This window comes from Pinus tabuliformis, chromosome 5_1, assembly GCF_031772625.1.
Source record: "Pinus tabuliformis cultivar Carrire ecotype Pingquan chromosome 5_1, CPIR1, whole genome shotgun sequence".
NCBI classification, from domain to species: domain Eukaryota; kingdom Viridiplantae; phylum Streptophyta; class Pinopsida; order Pinales; family Pinaceae; genus Pinus; species Pinus tabuliformis.
Window position 1 is genome coordinate 126,528,472 of NC_142305.1, and position 21,032 is coordinate 126,549,503.

The 21,032-nt window shown below is 34.7% G+C and overlaps 2 pseudogenes; both read right to left on the reverse strand.

The window, feature by feature from the left end:
• Positions 1-17,951: 17,951 nt before the first annotated feature.
• Positions 17,952-18,775, reverse strand: LOC149163743 (chaperonin CPN60-2, mitochondrial pseudogene; annotated as a pseudogene).
• A 2-nt stretch (positions 18,776-18,777) lies between these two features.
• LOC149163744 (chaperonin CPN60-1, mitochondrial pseudogene) lies at positions 18,778-19,279 on the reverse strand (annotated as a pseudogene).
• Positions 19,280-21,032: the final 1,753 nt, after the last annotated feature.

Consider the following 21,032-nt stretch of genomic DNA (forward strand, 5'->3'; position numbering starts at 1 on the left):
GAAGGTCATAGCCTTCTGTAGGTCAGTGCCTACATACTAGTAAACATTTTGGCTAGTACAAGAGCTAGGGGGTTGGAGCTCCCTTCTAGTAGAAGATGGAGAACTCAAGAAGGTTGTAGCCTTCTGCATGTGGGTTCCTGCATATTGGTATGAGTTTGCACCGGTACAAGATTGTAAATAGATTTTCTTTATATTAAAATAAGATAAAGATGACAACAACAAGTGTTTTTTCTCTTGCATTGGGTTTCCACTTTAAATATTGGTGTTCATGTGTGTTGGTTATGTGTTATGGTTTATTCTGTTATTGTTACACATAGTTATTGTTTAATAAAGTATTGATGCATTGATTAAAGATCAACATTTGATGAATTAACTTAATCATAAGTACACTCAATATATGCTAGTTTCCTTAAGAACAGTTGTGTGCATAGGCGAGTTCCCTTCACTGAAGTAGCGTATATAAATATGATTATGAAATGAAAAGTTATGGATTTGATAATATTGATTCACCCCCCTCTCATCATTATTCCCAACATAAGGAAGCAATTAATAAGACATGAACATCAATTAAAATTAGAAGAGTAATAGCTCTTCATGTTCATGATTATTATTTGAAACTCCCATCCAAGAAATTCATTAATTGAATGTTCAATATTGAACTTCTCAATATGCCAACAAAAGATATCAAAAACTGAAAACAAAAAGACAAAAAACAGATCTAAAATCAAACAAAAAAGTGAAGGATCAACAATGAAATAAAATCATAATTTACACTATTGTTAATATTTTTGTTATAATACAATTGGGACTCATTTGAAGTGATTTCCTTTTCTCAAGGATTGGAGTGAATAATGGAATTAGAATGATTTCCAACATTAATTTGTGAATTAGAGAGAGGATCGAGATTATGAATAGAAGTAAGAATTTGATCATCATAAAAATCATAGATTGGAATGGGTTTGTGAATGTTGAAATCATGAGTATGATTAATTGTTTGAAAATGAGAATTAATAGAAACAATTTCTGAGTTGAGTTTCTCTACATTTTTAGGTATGATTTGACTTTGATCATCAGGATTTAATGTATAAGAAGATAAATCAGCATCCTCAATGTCAACATAATTATCATAAATGACTTCATAACATTCATTAAAATTCTCTTCACTCTTATCCGATGTATCAAAACAATAAGGAATATCGAGCACATGTTCATTAATGCCAGAAGAATGATCAATGAATGATTATTTATCTTGACGAAAACTAATTGGAAATTTATTTATAGTATCCTCTCTATTTTATCAAACAACATTAAATTAAAGAGGGGTTAAATTGCTATCAGAAAAAATATGAGGATAGAGGTGAAAATTAGAATCATAAGCAATGAATATAAAAATATCTCTATTTCTGAATTCTTGTGCATTTTCTTCATTTGGAATTTCATATTTCAGATCATTTACTTGGCTAATTGTGCTTTCTTGTAGAATGTTATTTGGCTTCCCTGAACTTTGTATTTGATCAACATGACCAAATTAAAAAAAAATTACAGCAAGTCGTATATTATTCGAAATTTCAATTTCTACTTGTACTCGATGATTTATAATCTGATTTTTTGAATGTAATTCATATTAATTTTCAGATTTCGCAGTAGATGGTCCTTCAAATTTATTTCAAATTTATTCTTGTAGTTGTTTATCAAATTCTTTCAAGCTTTGTAATAAAGGTTCATTAGCCTGATTATCATTAACACTGTAAGTGTTGTGTACTAGATTTAAGAATTTATTATACATGGTTGAGGCCACTTCATCATGATTGATATCTAATTCTATATCAGAGGTTTTGATAATATTACTGGAAGTTGAACGAGATTCATCAAAACTTGAAATTGTTTCATATGGATATGAAATGGGAAGAAGAGAACAAACATATTCGAACCAATCTATCAATTCATTTTCTGAAGGTTTATCTTCAACCTTAAATCTAAAGAAAATTAATTGAAATCTAACTTTGAAAATCTAAGAGAGATTCATTTTCAAATATTCGTAAATATTATAATTCATCGCATACATTTTCATAATCATAATAGTCAAATGTATAAAAGAACATTGTGATAATTGATCCCACCTGTGAATAGAGTCAACTAGAAGAGATTGACACTAGTTTCTGGATTTTCCTTAGAATCTAAGAGTAAAAATATTGCATAGAATAAATTCATCAATATCATGAAAAGTAGAATTTGAAAATTTTTGAATAATTTTTAAGGCATGATCAAATGCAAAAGTATTCCTCCTACCATTGAACTTTAGCTTTGAAAAGTGTCTTACTATTTCTGGCAGAGTATTGGTAGATGCATGTCTAGCGATATAACTCCAAATGCGAATTTTAAGTGGAGTCATTATGATTAAAAATAAAAACTTTAAAATACAAAAAATCCAAAAGACAACAAGTCTTGAGGCCGTCCTTCTAGCACCAAAAATGTTGAAGGCTTGAAAATCTCTCCCTACAACATTATAAGGGATACCACCTGGTCGGGAACTTAGAGAAGCTCATTTTCTGTTGAAATGGTGGTTCTGAGTGGTTAAACTAGGTCCAATTACTTTCTCTCTATCTCCACTACATTAAAATATGACTTTCACCTATCAATAGAGAAGAGACATCAGATCATCCATCTTGTTGATTAGGCAAGAAAGTGATCCTTAAGATGATCTTGGGCGCAACTAAACCACAACTGAACTTTTCCTCTTTGACAGAGGACTTGATGCAAACTAAGATGTAGATACAAAACTAATCAAAAAACATAATCCTATCTCGAACTAGAATGGGATAGCCCTCTTCTAATCTGAGAGAAGGTTAACTAAAACAAGACGAAATAACTGACATAATTCATTATATGGTTTTATATTAATTAAAGGAAGTAGTTCACATTAACTAATAAAACTAAAAGAAAATAAGTCTACAAATGAATGATAAATAGTTATAACTCACGACGGGAATACTTTAATGAATTGAGATTAATTCTCATCTCATTCTACCTTGTAGAGATATCTTTAACAAAGTTTCAATAGAAAAATATCAATGTCACATCAATAGTGCATAATATCGAAGAAACATAATACAATTTAGAATAAAGATCAAAACAAGAAACGAAACATTAAAAATGAGCCACTAATCATGCATTCCATAATAGTACACAAGAATGAGAATCAATTAAAACCATGTCAAAGTTATATTACCGTAGTCCCAAAAGTAGCTATGACCGTTAATGAAAGTGCTTACAATAGTGAAAATTCCCTTTATAACAAATCCATAGGTTCTCTACAATCTCTACAACAAAACTCTCTGCACTCTACAATAGTGTGAAAGCACAATTAAAATTATTACAAAGCCCCTTGTGTGGTCACGATCCCCTACAAGATTGAATACAGAGGTATTTATATAGATTTAAAAATCTAATAAGTTGCCCTGGTTCTCTCGATAAATGGAAAGTTGAATTTGGAAATCGTTGCCATGAAGTGATGTTATTTAGTCGAAGGATTTATTTTCTGCTCACGTTTTCACCTTTTTAGTTTCTGTTACAAGAATATTCCAAATTTAGAATTACATTGTTCAGTTAGATTTATTTTAGACTGTTGATAACCACTAAGAAGACTGATTGACAAGGTCATGCTCTTCATGGCATTAGTCTTCGTTTAAGCTTTTTCTTTGACTCCCTCTATCTATTTTGGTTTGGATCTTGACATGTGGTTGAGTGGCTATTGATCAAATGGTCTATTCAATTTGGCCCAAGCATTTCCTTGTAATAGAGAAATCGAATTACCCATTAAAAATAAAAGAAAACTCAAATACACATATGACTTTTAATTATGCCTTAGGACCTTTTAATTTCAATTAAGTGGCATTTTACAATAATAATAGTAGTGACCAGAATAGGAGTGACACATGGCAAGAGATGAGTGGTATCAGAGATAAGCTCATCACAACTTTTAAAAAGAGGTAACACTAAGTATTTGCGATATTGGGTAGATCTTATATGAAGCGGATGCGAAATCATAATTAAACTCGTTGTAATAACTATATCGGATCCGTAATATTGGAGGTTTTACAAATTTTTTAATTAGATAGTTCTGATATTAAGGTGGACATAAAATTCTAATAAAACCATAGTTAATATGTATATCGGGTCCACTTATCAGAAGGAATCGTATGTCAGAGGTTGGAGCGAAGGCCTATCAGAGATCAAAGATCATAAGAATTTATATATCGGAGTTTAGAGATCGGGATAGTGATATATTAACATATCATAGATCGAAGGTTTTGAGTTGTGACGTAACAAAAATATGATATGGGATTCCCCAATATAAGGGAGTGGAGGAGCGCTATGTGGTATGTGGTATTTGTGTTAATCCTTTGTCCAATAAACTACAGACACTAATGAATCGGACCAAGACTTATGATATCGTGGATTTTTAAAGGAATCTTCTGATATTGATAAGTCTTGGGGTTATTATATGTTATACCTGCTTTATAAAGGACCTCATTCACTTTATAATATAAGCCAATGCCACTTTTTGTAAAATATAGCCATTAATAATAATAAGAAGATCTTCATCTCGGGGGATATGTTTTATTCATTAATCTAAGATGTTTAGAAAAAAATATTTACAAAGTTTATTAAAAAACAAACTTAATCCAACTTAGGAAAAATATAAAAATAAAACAAGTATAAGTAAAAGCCAATTTAGACTTGAAATGATGAAATCACACTCAAATCCTACATGCAATGCAAAAAAGGTTCCCCATGTCTATTATGATATAATCAAATGGGGGTGTTATGTTTTCACTACAAGAATACTATAACAAGGGGGGAGGTGAAAGAGGAGGAGTGTTAGGTGGATAATCCCTCTTTCTAACAAGAGAAATCTCCCTAGATCCTAAAAGGAAACTAGTAACAAAGAGACAATCAAGCTAATTCCTTCCCTGAATCTATCTTTTCTTGAACCATAAGCTAACAAGGTGAGAAATGGAAATTCATGCCTTATTATGACATGCTTGATGAATACCCCCCTTTGTACTTCAATGCAACTCCTCCATGCCTGAATCTAGACTTGTACGCATCGAAACAACAAAGGATCAAAGGCATATGGAGCATAAATGATTCAATAATTCAAACTAGTGATCAAGGATACTAGTAACAAACATCATTCCAATGGAAAAATAAAAATAACATAAACCATCCATGAAATTTATCAATTAATCCATTAAACAATGAAATGAAAATAAATTCTTGTTTGTATTAATTTCAGAAACATAAAGGAGCTACAAAACTTGTGCCTTGATATTGTGAAGCTCCTCCCATTTATCTCAATCCTCTCCAAGAATGATAAGCTCTCCAACCTGTTTCCCCCAACATAAACTTACTCTCAGCAGTCTCCCCCAATTCCACCACCTATGGCTTGATTAATAGGCAAAAAGGAAGTAGTTTGAGATCCTTAGTCCAAGGATGAGATCCACTAAAACAGGGATAAGGGCTCCTTGAAGAATGGGAATTAGTTCCATAAAAAATTAGGTTAGGCTCGAATAAACATGAGTTCAAGGCTTTTTGGTGGCAATGAGTCAACCAATAATGCTTCTAGTTCTCTCTTTTTCTTTTTGTTTTTCATTGATTTAATTGCACAGTTTTTGTTTAGAAACAGAGTGCAGTTTCACATAGTTTACAGTGGAAGAAATTGCAAATGTGAAATTTTTGTTTAGAACAAATCCACAGATGCTCAAAATCAAGGTTTTGTACCATGAGATCTAGAAATTCCACTTTATTCAAGGCATATAAGTTGTTGACTTGTAAGGGACTGCTTCATGACACTTGAATGGATGGTGAGAGATCCAATTTTGATGATTATTTATCATGGTGACAAAATGGCATGTAATAGATTCCCCCCTAAAGGATAAAGTTAGAAGTATTTTATCATATCAAGGATTTGATCGAAGATCATGGTTGGAAACTTGCAACAATCAATCAAGGATTACGATGCAATATAGTAATAGTTGCTTAGGTAGGCATTCCCATACTCATAATTCTTAAAGCACAGTACAAAAATACATCATGTGAAAGTAGAGATAGGATTGACACAACCATCAAACATAAATTTATCTGTATAATAATAAATACAAAACTCCTCATAAGCTATATGGGTGGAACTAGATCCAGGGCCTTGATCTACATCTCTCGATCCATATTAAAAATCTAACCATTTGAGTAAAATGTCTCGAAGTCGAACATGGTAGAAACCACTTAATTACAGTCAATGACGTGAGTCATTAACAAGTGTAAGAGAAACCACCAATAATCAAAATGGCTCTCAAGGTACTCCTAGTACAATCTATGAAGTGTGAGTAGGTGATATGAAGTCGAGCACTCATAGAATCATTCGATCAAAGGCCAATGATGAGAACCTGTTGTCGAAGGCAAGAAACCTGCGATTAAGGCATGCAAGCTTCAAGGTACTGAAGGTTTCGATCAACTTCCTAGATAATGAGTTGAAGTTGATAGGAAGAAATACATCACAAGAGGGCCTATTAAATGAAATTCATGTTAAGGTTTGAAGAATAGATTGCAAGGACTAACTCAAGGATGGTCAATGCGATTGAAGGCTACAAATTGCAAGGTAATTTGAACTGAGGCTTAGAATTATCTTGAACATATTGGTTAAACAAAAAAATAACTTGGAAACATTTAACTCAACAATAATACCCAAAACCAACTGAAGACTTTCAATAAGGTTCGATTAACTGTGAGACAAATGGATTCCCCAACTCGAACATATATGTGACAAAGTGTCATGTTCAAGAGTGATATACTACCTGAAATACAAGAAACATTTTTATTTTATTTTTTATTACAGAGGAATCGGCGATTGGAGCAGCCTCGCAACTCGTGTAACATGGGGTCAATTCTGACTACTACCAGTATAACCCCTAGGAATTGTGTCTGCCCCTCTCTACAGCTCTGGGCTAGTCCGGGGGCTTTTGAACTCATGACCTTCAGTACGGAGCCCGCCTTTCTAGTGAACTTCACTGTATTGTGATTACCAACTCGCCTACCCTCGTGGGGCTACAAGAAACAAAATTTTATTCTCAATTGTCCCCCACCATTACTGGCAAGTACCTCTTTATTTTTTACAAGCTTGAGGAGGATAAAATATTCTTTTCATGTAAGCTCATCCTTAAGATGATTCTATCCTAGTATTTTTAACGAACCTTGAGAAGGAGTGGTTCAATCTCGTCATGCTTAACGAGTCGTGTACTGTTTAATTTTTATGAGTCTAGGAAAAGGGTAACTCGATGTCATTAAATTTTAGAGAGTTTAAAAATGATACAAAAAGGAAACTCATTCAGTTCTTTTACTCTAAAATTTTAACGAGCCCATAGAAAGTAAATCTCAGTGTTTTTCAATTTTAGAGAGTTAGAAGAAAAGCATAAGTAGACTCCATCAGGTTATTTTTCATAAGTTTTAGTCCCTCAAGTCTGAAAAAGGATAAAATAATACAAGAGAGAACTCTATTGACCATGTTCGATCAACGTATGCCTTTTTTCATAAATAGTCCTGGCTCAGTCTGTAAAAGGGGTAAATGTATACTATGTGGATGGTTGTTCATTTACTTTTACGAGTTTTAACAATCAAGTGCTCAACAACATTTTCATGTTTTGAGAGTTTAAAAAGGGATGTAAAAGATGACTTTATGGTTTCTCTTTTTTCATAAGTTTTAACAAGTTAGAAAAAGTGATAAAAATATACTTATCTTATTGAATTTCAATTTAACTAACAGGCGGGAAAAGAGGAAAATAACTCGGCATTTTCATGTACGTTTTACGAGCATGAAAAGATAGAAATTGAAGCTCAGGATTTTCATGAGTTTAACGAGTCTTGAAAATAATAACCAAAATGGACTCGAGATAAGTTTCATTTTTACACAAGCTTGAAACAAAGTAAACTAGTGCTTGAGGGTGGTTTCATTTTTACGCAAGCTTGAAATAGAGAAAACTGTGCTGGAGTGTTGTTTCATTTTTACACAATCTTGAAATAGAGAAAACTATACTTGGGAGTGGTTTCATGCTCCTAGCATAATGACTGCAAGGGCACATGCACCCAAAAATTCATTTCATGTACCTCAGTAGACTACAAGTTACTAATAGGAGGATGAGATGAAGACTTGTTTGCAAGATCAAAAAGACTCGACTTACCATTTATCAGATCTAGTTAAAGACTTAACGATCATAGGGGAGGATTTGTTTCATTTTTTTATCAAGTTTGACACAAGAAAAGAACTATGATCATATGACTTGTTTCATTTTTTAATGAGGTTGAAACAGTAAAAGAGTTATCCTCAAGGGACCTATTTCATTTTTTAACAAAGTTGACATAGGAAAAGAACCATCCTCATATGACCCTATTTCATTTTTTAACGAGGTTGACACAGTAAAGAACCATGCTCATAAGGATCTGTTTTAGTTTTTTAACGAGTTTGACACAGCAAAAGAACTATCCGCATAAGGATCTATTTCATTTTCTTACGAGGCTAGCACTGTAAAATAACTATACTCATAGCAAGTTTTTTCATTTTTTAACAATGTTGACACATTAAAGAACTATCCTCAAAGAGAGTTCTTTCATTGTTTAATGAGGTTGAAATAGTAAAAGAACTATCTTTGTTTGACACCTAATCCTCTAAGGGTTGGTGTGGAAGCCGAATAGACTAAGCAAGCCCAAGAGACCTTGGAATACAAAACCATAGGTCATATGAATGTACTATAAATGTATATCATTTGTTAATAATAAATGAACTCTCTTGTTTATCTTTAATATTCTATTGCTACCATGTGTGTGTTTAACATGGTATCAAAGCGGGCGATCTCCTACCCTGCTCAAGTATGAGCCACTTGTTTATGTGAGCTTGTTGTTCTGTGGCCTTTCTATACATGTCAGTCATGTACCTCTATTCTAGACTGCCATCTCTGTAAAATACCTGTTGTTGAATGAGTTGGTCAAGAGTTAAACATTATACCATACCCTGAATTTCGTGAACTGCCTTAATACACTTTCCATAATCTATTTTCATCTGGTTGGAATGCAACACGTAAATTTGGCTCTCTGGCCCATGAAATCCTAGACTCTGCCATCTAAGCTTATCTGTCTATTACCTCTAAGGCAACAATTAATTCTTCCTATGGTAATGGTGAGCATTCCTTTTGAATACGGAAGCATACCTACGCTGGAAGAGGGGTCTTCAAAGCCTTGAATGCATCAGTCTCAAATTCATATCCACAGAAAAGTTGAAAGAGTCCCATCAGAAATCAAAATCGATTCACCCATGAATAGCACCACAGCCTCAGTCTTTCTTCGCTTTCAAACCTAGAATTCCTATTGAAACTCAAATGTTATGCATTCTCCTCACCTGCCCCAGCCTATGTGTTGTCTGTCAAGCTTAACTATATCATTGTCTCCTCTGTAGTATTACCTCATTTACTCTTCGGTCCTTACCACTTCAGTTCACACTCCAGTATCGAAGCTCCTCCAAACCACGGATCAAATATAAAATGGGGGAACTGTTAAATTTATAGCGAAATAGCACAAAACCTAACAATTTTGAGTCAAAAGCTGAAGGCGAGTGAGAGTCGTCCGATCGATAGATCGACAGATCTAACGGTCATCACCTGGAGAAGACAAGCGAAAGATAGCCAGCGAAAAAGGTGGTATTTTCACAGGAAACGGTATTTCGGGGCATAAAAAGTGGTAAGCAGTAATATCATGAGTTCGCCTAATTCCATTCACCACATGACACTTAGCCACTAGAGGAGAGAGAAAAACTTCCCATTTCAAACGGGTAATTGTCAGGCAAGTGTTCCTTCTGAAATCGCTAAAGACCATCGGATCTTGTGAGTGCAGATCTACGGCAGAGGATGGTCATGCAAGTTTGATTGATCGCGGAAAGGATATCAACCATCAAATCGTGGGATTGAAATCTACGGTGGATAATGAACCTGATAAAGTTAAACCTCGGGAAATGTACAAAAGCCACAGATTGGTGAAAAGGTGAGTTTACGTGTATTTTGTTATTGGTTGATTGACTGGGTTCTTTGGGAATTAAAACGTTTCCGTGGTCTCTGCTTCAAACTTTTGGTATCCATTGAACGCTGCTCCATCCGTCAAGTCTATGAAGTCTTCTACTGCCAGGCCAGCCAAGTCTGCTAAACCAGCTGCCCTAGTAAAGAAGCCAACTGTAAAGAAGGTTACTCCAAATGTGTGCAAATGAAGTTCGGTGATTACACAGAGAGAGATACATGAAGAGGAGGATCATAATGGATTGTTGAATCCATTAGAAGGATCAAAGTCCAAGCTCAAGAGTGAGTGCACAGTGAAACATTGAAGAAATAGCATAAAACATAAACAAAGAGAAGAGTGGATAGGTGAAGAGTTGATGCACAACAACTGTTGGATCTAGAAGATCAATGGTCAAGATTAAATCACGAGAGGAACAAGTAATATCGCATCACAATACACCAAAGGGAGACATTAGTCTTGAACTAAGTGTGATATGTGACATGCGATTTAGGAGCAAATCTGACGAATTATATACTATATCCTAGAACTCATCGAGTCTGTAAGTCATGTGGATCGGAACTTTTAAGTGGAGAGGCCAGGTGTGAAGGATGGTGTGATAACGGATAGCTGATAGCAATAAGTATTGATTGAAGATTAGATAGATTGAAGATTGAATTTTGGGGGAAGTGGTGTAGTGAAAAGGCTTCGAGAGATGGACCTGACGATATTTATAGAAGCGAGTGTATGAATTTTGAAGTTTGGCTTATGCTGCCAGAGTGGGCTTTTCCTTTGTTTTTCAGTGTATTTCTATGTATTGCGATAAAGTGGTGTGTCCCGGGTTTTAAAGGCAAATGTGTTAAAGATTGAGTGATTCTGGTTTAAATCCTTAAGCGTTATTTAAACACTTACGATAATCACATATCGGATGCGGAAGGGGTGATATGTGGTGTGACCAAGGTGGAATGCGATGAGCGATTATGATAAAGGTAATCTCGGGGAATGTGCAGAGCCTAGAGAATAGGCAGAAAGGTATGAATTATGTTGTTTTATGTTTTATTCAAAATTGAGTGGGGATGATTGAAATTCCATGAGCTGGTACTACTATATGCTGCTTTGAATGCATTGAAGGCTATTGTGGATGAGTGTTAGTGTTATGTGGTGTATGGTAATCTCATTTATGTTGCGGTCTTGTTATTGTTGGAAAAGAAGAGCCTGTGGGCTGCAAACCTATCAGGCTGGAAATTCTGTTAAGGAAAGAATATCAGGCTTGCTATGTAGAAATTGAGGCACAAGACATTTTGAAGTGAGAACATGAGCAGACATCAGTGAAAATTAATTCGTGTTGGCAAATTAATTTTCTAAAACCATTATTATTTCTACAAGTGCATCTTTGGTCTAATTGTTTGGAAAATGGATAAAGTTGGTGAAGTATTAGAGTTGTTAAATATTGTAATACACTCCATAGTACATGATATAGTGAAAATAAGTAAGAACATTCTCTGTGATATTAAAACCTATATGTAGTACACACAAGAAAAGATAGAATTTTTGGAGCTTGAATCTTAACTACAGCACGAAGAATTAAAATAGAGGAGTCATCATTCTGAACCCGTTTTTGTTCAGAACAATGAAATAGACTCCCATAAGAAGCAAGTTGATTCAGATATAGTGCCCAATAAAGCAGCAAGGTTACATGCAGATGCAGAGATTCAGTCTGCATTTCCCAAGCCCATCATCAGACCTTGGAAAGAACTTGTCCAGAACAAGCATAGAACAGGTCTTGGATATGACAAGGAGGCTTCCTTTCATATTCCAGATTACTCAAAGCCCATCCAGTTTCAAAGTGCTAGATTTCTTCATGACAGTTCACCTTCAGCTGTTCCAGATTCTGCCCCTCTTCCACAGCAACAGAATGTGAAATGCCAACACTGTGACCGAGTTGGCCATCTAAAATATCACTATTTTGATTTTCATCCATGTAATCACTATCATAAAACTAGTCATTCTTCAAACAGATGCTTCAGAAACAAACCTCCTCCAAGAACAAAGATTCATCTTTGATGGATCGCTTCTTGGCAATAGGCATCAACAACCAAGAAGATATTTCAGTCAGACGTCTGAACTTGTTCTAAAGTATTGAACAATCTTGTAGTTGAGTTTTCTCCATCATCTCACCTTGTATCTGACAGGGGGGAAATGATGGTCATCTACAAGATTCAAAGCCACATCAAGCAAGCCTGAGCCATAACTTGCCATACCAGATTCAGAGTTGTAGCTAGAGACAAAGATGCCCTTGAGCATGCCTTTAGTTTGTGACACCTCTTCAAAGAATTGGGGACACTTCCTCTAGCAGAAGACTTTAGCTTCTTGCCAGTTTTGGAAGAGTTCCAAGAATTGCATTAAGCATTACAGAGTTGTTGGTCATCCTTAAACCATTACAGGTTGAGACTTCCCTTTTCAGGTTGAAGTTCTCCCTTTTATGCGGGGTGAGACCTCCCTTTCATGGTTGAACATTTCCCTCTTGAAAACATCAGAAGCACTTCCTTTAGCAGAAGACTTGAGCTTCATGCCAGACTTGGAAGAGTTCTGCGAACTGCACTAAGCGTTCCAGTATTGGTGGTCATTCTTAAACCACTGTCCTTTATACCAAGATTTTAGAGAGCACATTCAATCTAGTGCTGCCATGAATTTTTGCACATTTTGTATTATAGATCTCTTCTTGGACTCATACATAACCCTTCGGATTAAGGGGGGGAATGTTGGACACCTAATCCTCTAAGGGTTGGAGTGGAAGCCGAATAGACTAAGGAAGTCAAAGAGACCTTGGAATACGAAACCAAAGGTCATATGAATGTACTATAAATGTATATAATTTGCTCATAATAAATGAACTCTCCTGTTTATCTTTAATTTTCTGTTGTTTCCATGTGTGTGTTTAACAATCTTCAGAAAGATTTGTTTCATTTTTTAATGAGGTTGACAAAGTAAAAGAACCATCCTCAAAAATTATATGTTTCATTTTTTAACAAGGTTGACACAGTAAAAGATTCATTCTCATGTGACCTATTTCATTTTTTAACAAGGTTAACATAGGAAAAGAACCATCCTCATAAGACCCTATTTCATTTTTTAACAAGGTTGACATAGGAAAAGAACTATTTGTGTGGAACCTGTTTCATTTTTTTAACGAGGTTGACCTAGTAAAAGAACTATCCTCATTGAACTCTATTTCATTTTTAGATGAGGTTGACATAGGAAAAGAAATATCCTCTTCGAACGTTGTTCATGGCTTCCATACATAAGAAACACATCACAAGGGACAGCCCTTGATCATTGCTTCCAAAAGGTCTTCATCAAATGGAAGAAAAACTCTTTGGAAGGAACACATTTCAAGGGGATTAATAGGGATGATAAAATCGTATTTAAATGCCCCCATTAAAGTTTTAACCATGTCATTTACCATATCTAACTCAAAATAATTTGAGCAGATAATAACAAGCTCATAGTAATGTATGAATTTCCATTTCTCACCTTGTTAGCTTATTATTCAAGAAAAAGTAGATTCAGGGAAGGAATTAGCTTGATTGTCTATTTTTTACTAGTTTCCTTTTAGGATCTATGGAGGTCGATCTTGTCAGCAAGACAGATTTATCCACCTAACAAATTGGTGACTCCACTGGTCTACGAAACTAGAGATTCTGGGTTTGATCCCAAGTATGGTTGCCAATTTGTTACACTAGACAAATCCCTCTTGCAGAAAAAGTGATCTCCCTAGATCCTTGAGAGAAACTAGAAACAAGAAGGATAGTTGAACTAAATCTTTCTCTAAGTTGGACTTGTTTGAATGATAAGAATTAAGGCTAATGGATAAGCCTCTTACCTATTTCACAAAATGCTCGATGAATATTTCTTGTTGTGACTTGATTTGGCTCCTAAATTCTTCATAATATTTGCAACCATAAACCATACAAGTATCAAAAGCATATGCGATATACTTATCCAAATAGAACTTAACCTAATGATCAAGGAGATTAGGAATTGAATTTTCCTTAATAAAAACCTTAAACAATTATAAATGATTGGTCATTCCAGTAAGACAAATCAATGGGAGAAAGTGTTCATTTGTATTAATCAAAGATAAAGAGCATCCTTACAACCTTCACCTTGATTTCATGAGATTCCTCCCAAATGCCTTCAATCTTCTCCTTAGATGACAAACTTTCCAATCTCAAAGTAGCAGCATAATTTTATCTTCTCTGAGTTCTAACCTCCTCAAACACTCTACCATCTACTCATTTTATAGGCCAAGAGGAAGAAATTTTAGATCCAAAAGAGGAGGGTGAGATACCCTAATGAGGGATTAGGTTTCCTTGAGGAAGGGGATTAAGATGCATCATCTGAGAGTTATAGTTTGAATAGACATCACCTGGAAGCTTTCAGTTTGGAAATATTTGACCAAATACGTTTTTAGAATGTAGTTTTTATTTTTACTTTCTTGAATTCATCCATGTGGGTTTATATTGGCAAACGGAGTGCATCTATGTGCTATTCTAAAAGTTAATTCCAACGAATGTGCATGAAAATCTAGGAAAATCAATGCAGGTGAAACTTAACAGGGTGTGACATCTATTATTCCCAAATTACTCATTTCCTTCAAGATATTTTTGGTTGTTTGACTTCTAAGGGAGTTCAATCAAACATATTCACATATGGTAAAAAGATGCATAAATTGATCAAGTGTAATGGCGACAAATTGATATGTAACAGGGAGGGTAGAAACGGAATAGAAGTAACAAGGAGAGAAGGGTGAATAGAGGGGAGGGAAGGGCTGAAGGAGAAAATCAAGGAAGAAAGACTGAAGGAGAGTCCTGGGAGGACAATTAGGTTGTCCCAAGGATCCAAGGGGGAAGAAGTGACTCCTGGAATATCACTAAAGAAAAAACCATAATAAGAGATATGAAATGAAGTAGAAAAAGTAGGTTCATGCTTGGGGAGGGAGGGCCCTACTATGAGGTTGGAGGAGCTTATCAGGTAGTGTATATCAAACTTGATTGAAGTTGAATATCAGGAGCACTCTTTTGTGCATGACACAAGGAAGAAAAATAGGTTGAAGGTTATGATATTTGAGGAGCTGCTTGAATGTGTGGAGTGTTGGGAGCTTTCTCATTGGTGTCAAAGCAAGGGCCATTGATGAATTGGAGGTAACCCTTGACAGGGTGCATATCTCATGATTCTTCTTGAGAAATCATCAAACCTGCTTAAAATATTTCTCCCAAGGAATTCACTATCCCTTGAAGTTGATTATAATCCCTTTCCTAAAAGAATTTAGGATCACACAATGTGATGTGCAAAAGATTCAAGGTTCTCGTAATGTGAGGAAACAATTGTGTAGTAAAAATGCAATAGAGTATGAATAGTGTAAACATGTGTGTATATCAACAAATAATAAACGTATGTATGCCTATGTGTTGAGTGTATGAATATGGCATCATAGTCTCAAAGATGTGTATGGTGAACTCTTATTTAGTGGGTATTTGATCTGACCTTATGAAGGGAGAGGAGAATTAGTCATCATGATCAATCACATGACTTAGAGGCTTCAAGTGTCCCTGAAACACTTTGTACCTTACATGATTCATCTACATTCCTTTCATATAAGATGACAATTGAGGTAGTGAACACATTATTTGATGATGGTTAGATGTCATTGTCTAGACATGGGTTGGGGATTGTCACTATTTGCATAAAGTCTTTTTCAAATTACATAAACCATATATCATCAAAAAATAGCCTATCTTCAATAGACATGGGCATCTTGAGTGTAAAATATTCCCCACATTTACAATAGGTTTCTATGGTAGACATCTTGAAGGAAGGATTTTGAAGTATTTTGATAAAGTTTTTTTTTGAAGTATAGTTAACAGCTTTAACCTAAGATCAATGTCCTCATATTGACCATGTTTGTCTCTGGATTGGCCTAGCAGGCTTGGTGTCCTCATTTAAGGTTGGTTCCTCACAGAATTAAAAAACTTATATTACAAGTTGGATCCTATATTTATAAATGAGGATCAAAGTCGTCACTATATTTAATAAAGTTAATTTTTTTGTTCTACTTCTTATGTTCTAACTTAACTTTTTAGCTGGCATAATCTGACAATTGTAAGAAATATCGATTCACCCCCTCTCTCACTGTTTCCGAGAAGGGCTGAGGCATATTTGTACCTACCAGAGGCCATACTTTTGTTGTTTATGTGATAGATAAGTATTTTCCACCTATGTGTCTGCTGAGACCCTCTTTCTAGCATTGTAATTCTATAATGGTGAGTAATGGCAGTGTGACTACATGTACAAACTACTTGCAATATGTTTCAGCATATATTTTTCTAATTTGATATTTAGATCTTTCATTAGGTAATGGAGATATCTTTCAATGATGTTTCTAACTATTTATCATTCATAATTTCAAACCCTCATCATATAGCCTATATCAACAAGCTCATATGCTCTCCAAGGTCACCTTCAAATAATCAGGAGGTTTAGAATAAGGGAGTTTTCTTCAAATAGATTTGTTGACCTGATAGTGCAGTGTACCAATTATGCTTTTCACATACTCTTGAGGTGGAACATTGCTTCAACCAATCTAACAAACACTTCAAAATAGAAACATGTTCCAAGATTGTAGCTCTCATTCAATAAATATATCTCTCTTTGTAATGAGGTTAGGGTAAGCTCATTAGATTCTACTTATAATGGTTGTTCCAACTTCCACCTAAAGCCTTGACAATTTTCTTTCTAAATTTATCTATGTTGGTAATCCTCTCAGCATTGCCTCAATTTTGGTGGATGTTTAAGGATTTAAAATAGGTCTAGAATGGTGCATTTCTATTCTCAAACAAATTGATACATCTTCCAACTTATGTTGAATCCAATGATAGATATTAGCATAAATGTTTCCCTCCAACATCTCCCACAAAAGCACTTAAACATGGGCTATTGCTTTCATTCCCTCCAGTAGTCTAACAATTTTGGAAATACATCTCAATATTCAATAGATTTTAATTAAAACATTTAATAAAATAATTAATAAATATAAAATCAATAAATCCTAATTAACACATCAAAATTATGTAATTATTACATAAGTCAAATTACTGAACAATCATTTTCCAACATTATTCAGGCACTTTTCAAACAATTTTATGGGAAATTTTCAAATTTCAAGTGCTTCTCAAACAATTTGGTGTTGAAGCATTTAGGGACACTTTTCAGCAAACAATAAACCATTCACTGAGGATCATTAGTTGGTGCACACATTTATAGATAGATTATTAAATCCACTATCCTCGGGGAGTATGATCGAGCATTAACAGGTGAGACACTTCTAGCAACAACCCTTCCAAACCACTACAATGGGTTTACAAGCTATGCAGTTACATTCATTCCTTTTGTGAGGACATCTTCCATGGTTTTCTCCTAAAACAAGTATATTTTTGGATTTTTTTGTTTCTTAAAAATTCGCTCTTTAAATAAATTATCATCTCCAGTAGGTGAATAAGGAAAAAATTTATTTGGTCTCTCTTTGATTATACTTTTTCCCTCCAGAAAATATAGGTTGTAGAAACTATAGGGAAATTTAATCAACAAAGTTTCCTTTAGGTTAGCTTGAAAACACAAGAAATTTCTCCCAGTAAGGGGAAATGTAATGTTCTAGACAATAACAAGGGTCAAACTAACTGCTATGAAAGTAATTGACCTGAAGTTTATCCTTCAAAACTAGGACACTAGACAACCTTAACTTTAACCCGACTTTCTCAATAGGACACCATGTAGAAGACACACCGGTCTAGATATTCTCTTTATTAGTCCATGCGACCCATACCCCCACCCATAGTTGGGCCTTCCTTCTCATCCATTGGAATCTCAACAACAACACACTCTATTGTGGTTAACAATGAAGACACACTCGAAACATTAACCAAAGTAGTTCTAATCACTTTCAGGGGATCAATAATCCATGCCTTCACAATGTCAACGTAATCACCTTTGCCAGGATCATAGCCAAGGTCAAGTTTATCTTGCTCTAGTAATTTCCCAACAACCACTGCACCTTCAACACAAGAATTTGCATAAATCATATATGCAGGCATCTTCAATGCATTCTAAATAATTTGCACTCCAATATTTTAGTCGAAGTTAGTAGTCTGACCTTTTTCTAGCTCCTTTTTCAAATAAAGAAGAGAAACACTACCTCTTGGAAAAATACCCTCCTCTACTACTACGTTAGTAGCATTCAAAGAAACTCTAACTCTGTCTTTCTTCTCCCCTACTTTGACCTCACTAGCACCACCAATATTCAAACCTACAACTCCTGAAATATCTGACAACCTCTCCTGATACTTATCCTTATCATATTTTATCGTTTTGGCTTCAATGGCTACCCGAATCTTCTCACATATTTCTTCTATAGCCTTCTTATCACCACCTACATCAATAATAATTATTTCATCCTTCGATCCACTTACCTTCTTTGATGAAACAAACATATCGATTCAACCTTTTTAAGTGTCATGCAAAGTTCTTTTGTAATCATTTGACCACTAGTAAGTACAAAAAGATCCTCCAAGTTAGATTTTTTATTTTCTCCAAATCCTAGAGCTTTGATTGCATAGAACTTGACTCCAATATGGTGCCTACCTATATAATCTCCTTGGATGTGCTTATCAACATTGCTTTACTTTTCAAATGCACCACAATTGTATCAATTTCCATGTTAATGCCATGTCTTAAGTTCATTTAATCATCCCACATGAACTGACTTACAATCTTATGCGAATATTACATTAGTAAGGATGGTCACATAGGCAGTGCCATCTGCTGCAACATTGTTTGTAGCTCTGGAAATTTTCTTCACACAACTTGCACCGACATTCATTAACTTGTCACTGAACTCAATACTTTTTCCCATGATAACACCATCCTTTGTTACCTTTGGAGCACCAAATATTATTCAATAACAACATTGCAAAAATTTGGTCCCATTGTCACCTTTTACAACATCTACTAGTTGTTCCACACCTTGGAGCATTGTAGTTATGGATTCAACACCAAATCTGATATCTTTTGCAGCATAGTTTCTCCTCCAACCGAATCTGCTAAAATTTTGTTCATAGCTACTACTCCTGTGCATCACATTGTTTTCCTTTAACTATATTTCCATGGTGCTCAACAGGCCCATAGTTGTGAAACACTGGTTGATTTGTTCCGACATGGTTGATATAAATATTCAACTTGGCATCAACTCTTTCACTCGCAACATTGAAACCAATTTACCGATGCTAGAAAATAGTCCACTTGGGATGACCCACATATTTAGTGTGGTAGAGAGCATATTTTCTCTCATGATCATATCCAAAGTTTTTACTCCTGCTAGTAGCCTTTTTTCTTTTATTTCCTACAATTCATGTTTTTTGGTTACCTATGTGTATACAAATCTTATTGATGTGAATCACACTTTGAAAGGTACCCCATAAGCTGATTAGTTAGAGTAACCAAATGTTGTTTATGAATACATTGAGAAATATTCCTCTTGTTGGTTTCAAGATAATTTTGACCTATATCATCAATCATTCTAGAGTGTACCTTCTCTAGGCCCCAAAATTGTCCCTCGACATTGACTTCATGTGGATTTGTTAAAGGTTCGTTGTCTACATTTCCTTTCTAAAATATAGTTCATGTGATTGTTCACATGTTCATGGAGAAGAAAACATCTTTGCATTCGATTTTGTCCAGAGAGAGAATTTTTATTCGGTCAAGCCCAAATTATTCATTAATGATTTTCTTGACATCATTTTCATTCTCAACACTGTATTTGTATATCTCATCTCATCGAGGGTTTCATTACAGGTTTCATCAATCTTCTCGGGCTATCCAACTTTTTTATTGTCAACAATACAACCATCTAGAGGTGGAAATGGATCTATATGACTGAAAGCTTCAATAATTGTGTGTTTATAGCATACCCTTTGTTTCTTTGCCAAGGAATATCCATCACATATGTCAATAACTTTGTCTTCCGTATGAGTATTGACAGTGACAAGAAGAGACGTCCCTATCCCATCAGGCTTCATGAATAAATTTATATCTTAGCCATAAAAAATAGCAAGACTGTCGATTCCATGATATAGGATCTTTGTGGATTGAACTATAAAATTAATATTTTCTTCAATCAGATAATCATAGAGCTAACATTATTAGTTTTATGGATTTGAAAAGCCTTTCGATTTTATTGACCTCAAACTATAGGAAACCATGATTGCTTCCATTTATTTATTACATGATCATGATTAACATCAAAGTGAAATGTGGTGGTTATATTATTTCTCTAATAAAACTCACAATCAAATGTTGAGGTACCAAGTATATTACATGAAAGTCTACAACTCCCTTACTTTCATTGTCTGTGAAAATAGAATTAGTGTGATTGAACTATATTTCGTTGACCTAAAAATTGTTTTTAGGATTAAAATTGTGAGTAAGGGAATCATGCTCTTTATCATACTTTTCACATGGTTGATCCTTTGGGGTAGAAACATGGTTTCTACCCAACTACAACTGCATATTTCTTGTATCATTGGTGGAAATATTCAAATATTCTTCATTTCCTATGTTTATCACATTGCCATGTAGGAAACCATGACTAGCATCCTTAGAATGGTCAAAATTATTATCATGATCCTTGTTTTCATGCAAATATTTCATAGAATCTAGGACAGATACATCAACACATAGTTTCTCTTTAATGATGAAGGGGTCTAATGTGGGGCCACATTAGTTACAAAGTAGCACGTCCATCAAGAACTAATCTTGTGAATTTGGAGGGTCTTTTTCAATGATATTGTTATCTTCTTTAAGAGGGGTGGGAGTTTCTTCTTCTTGTACAT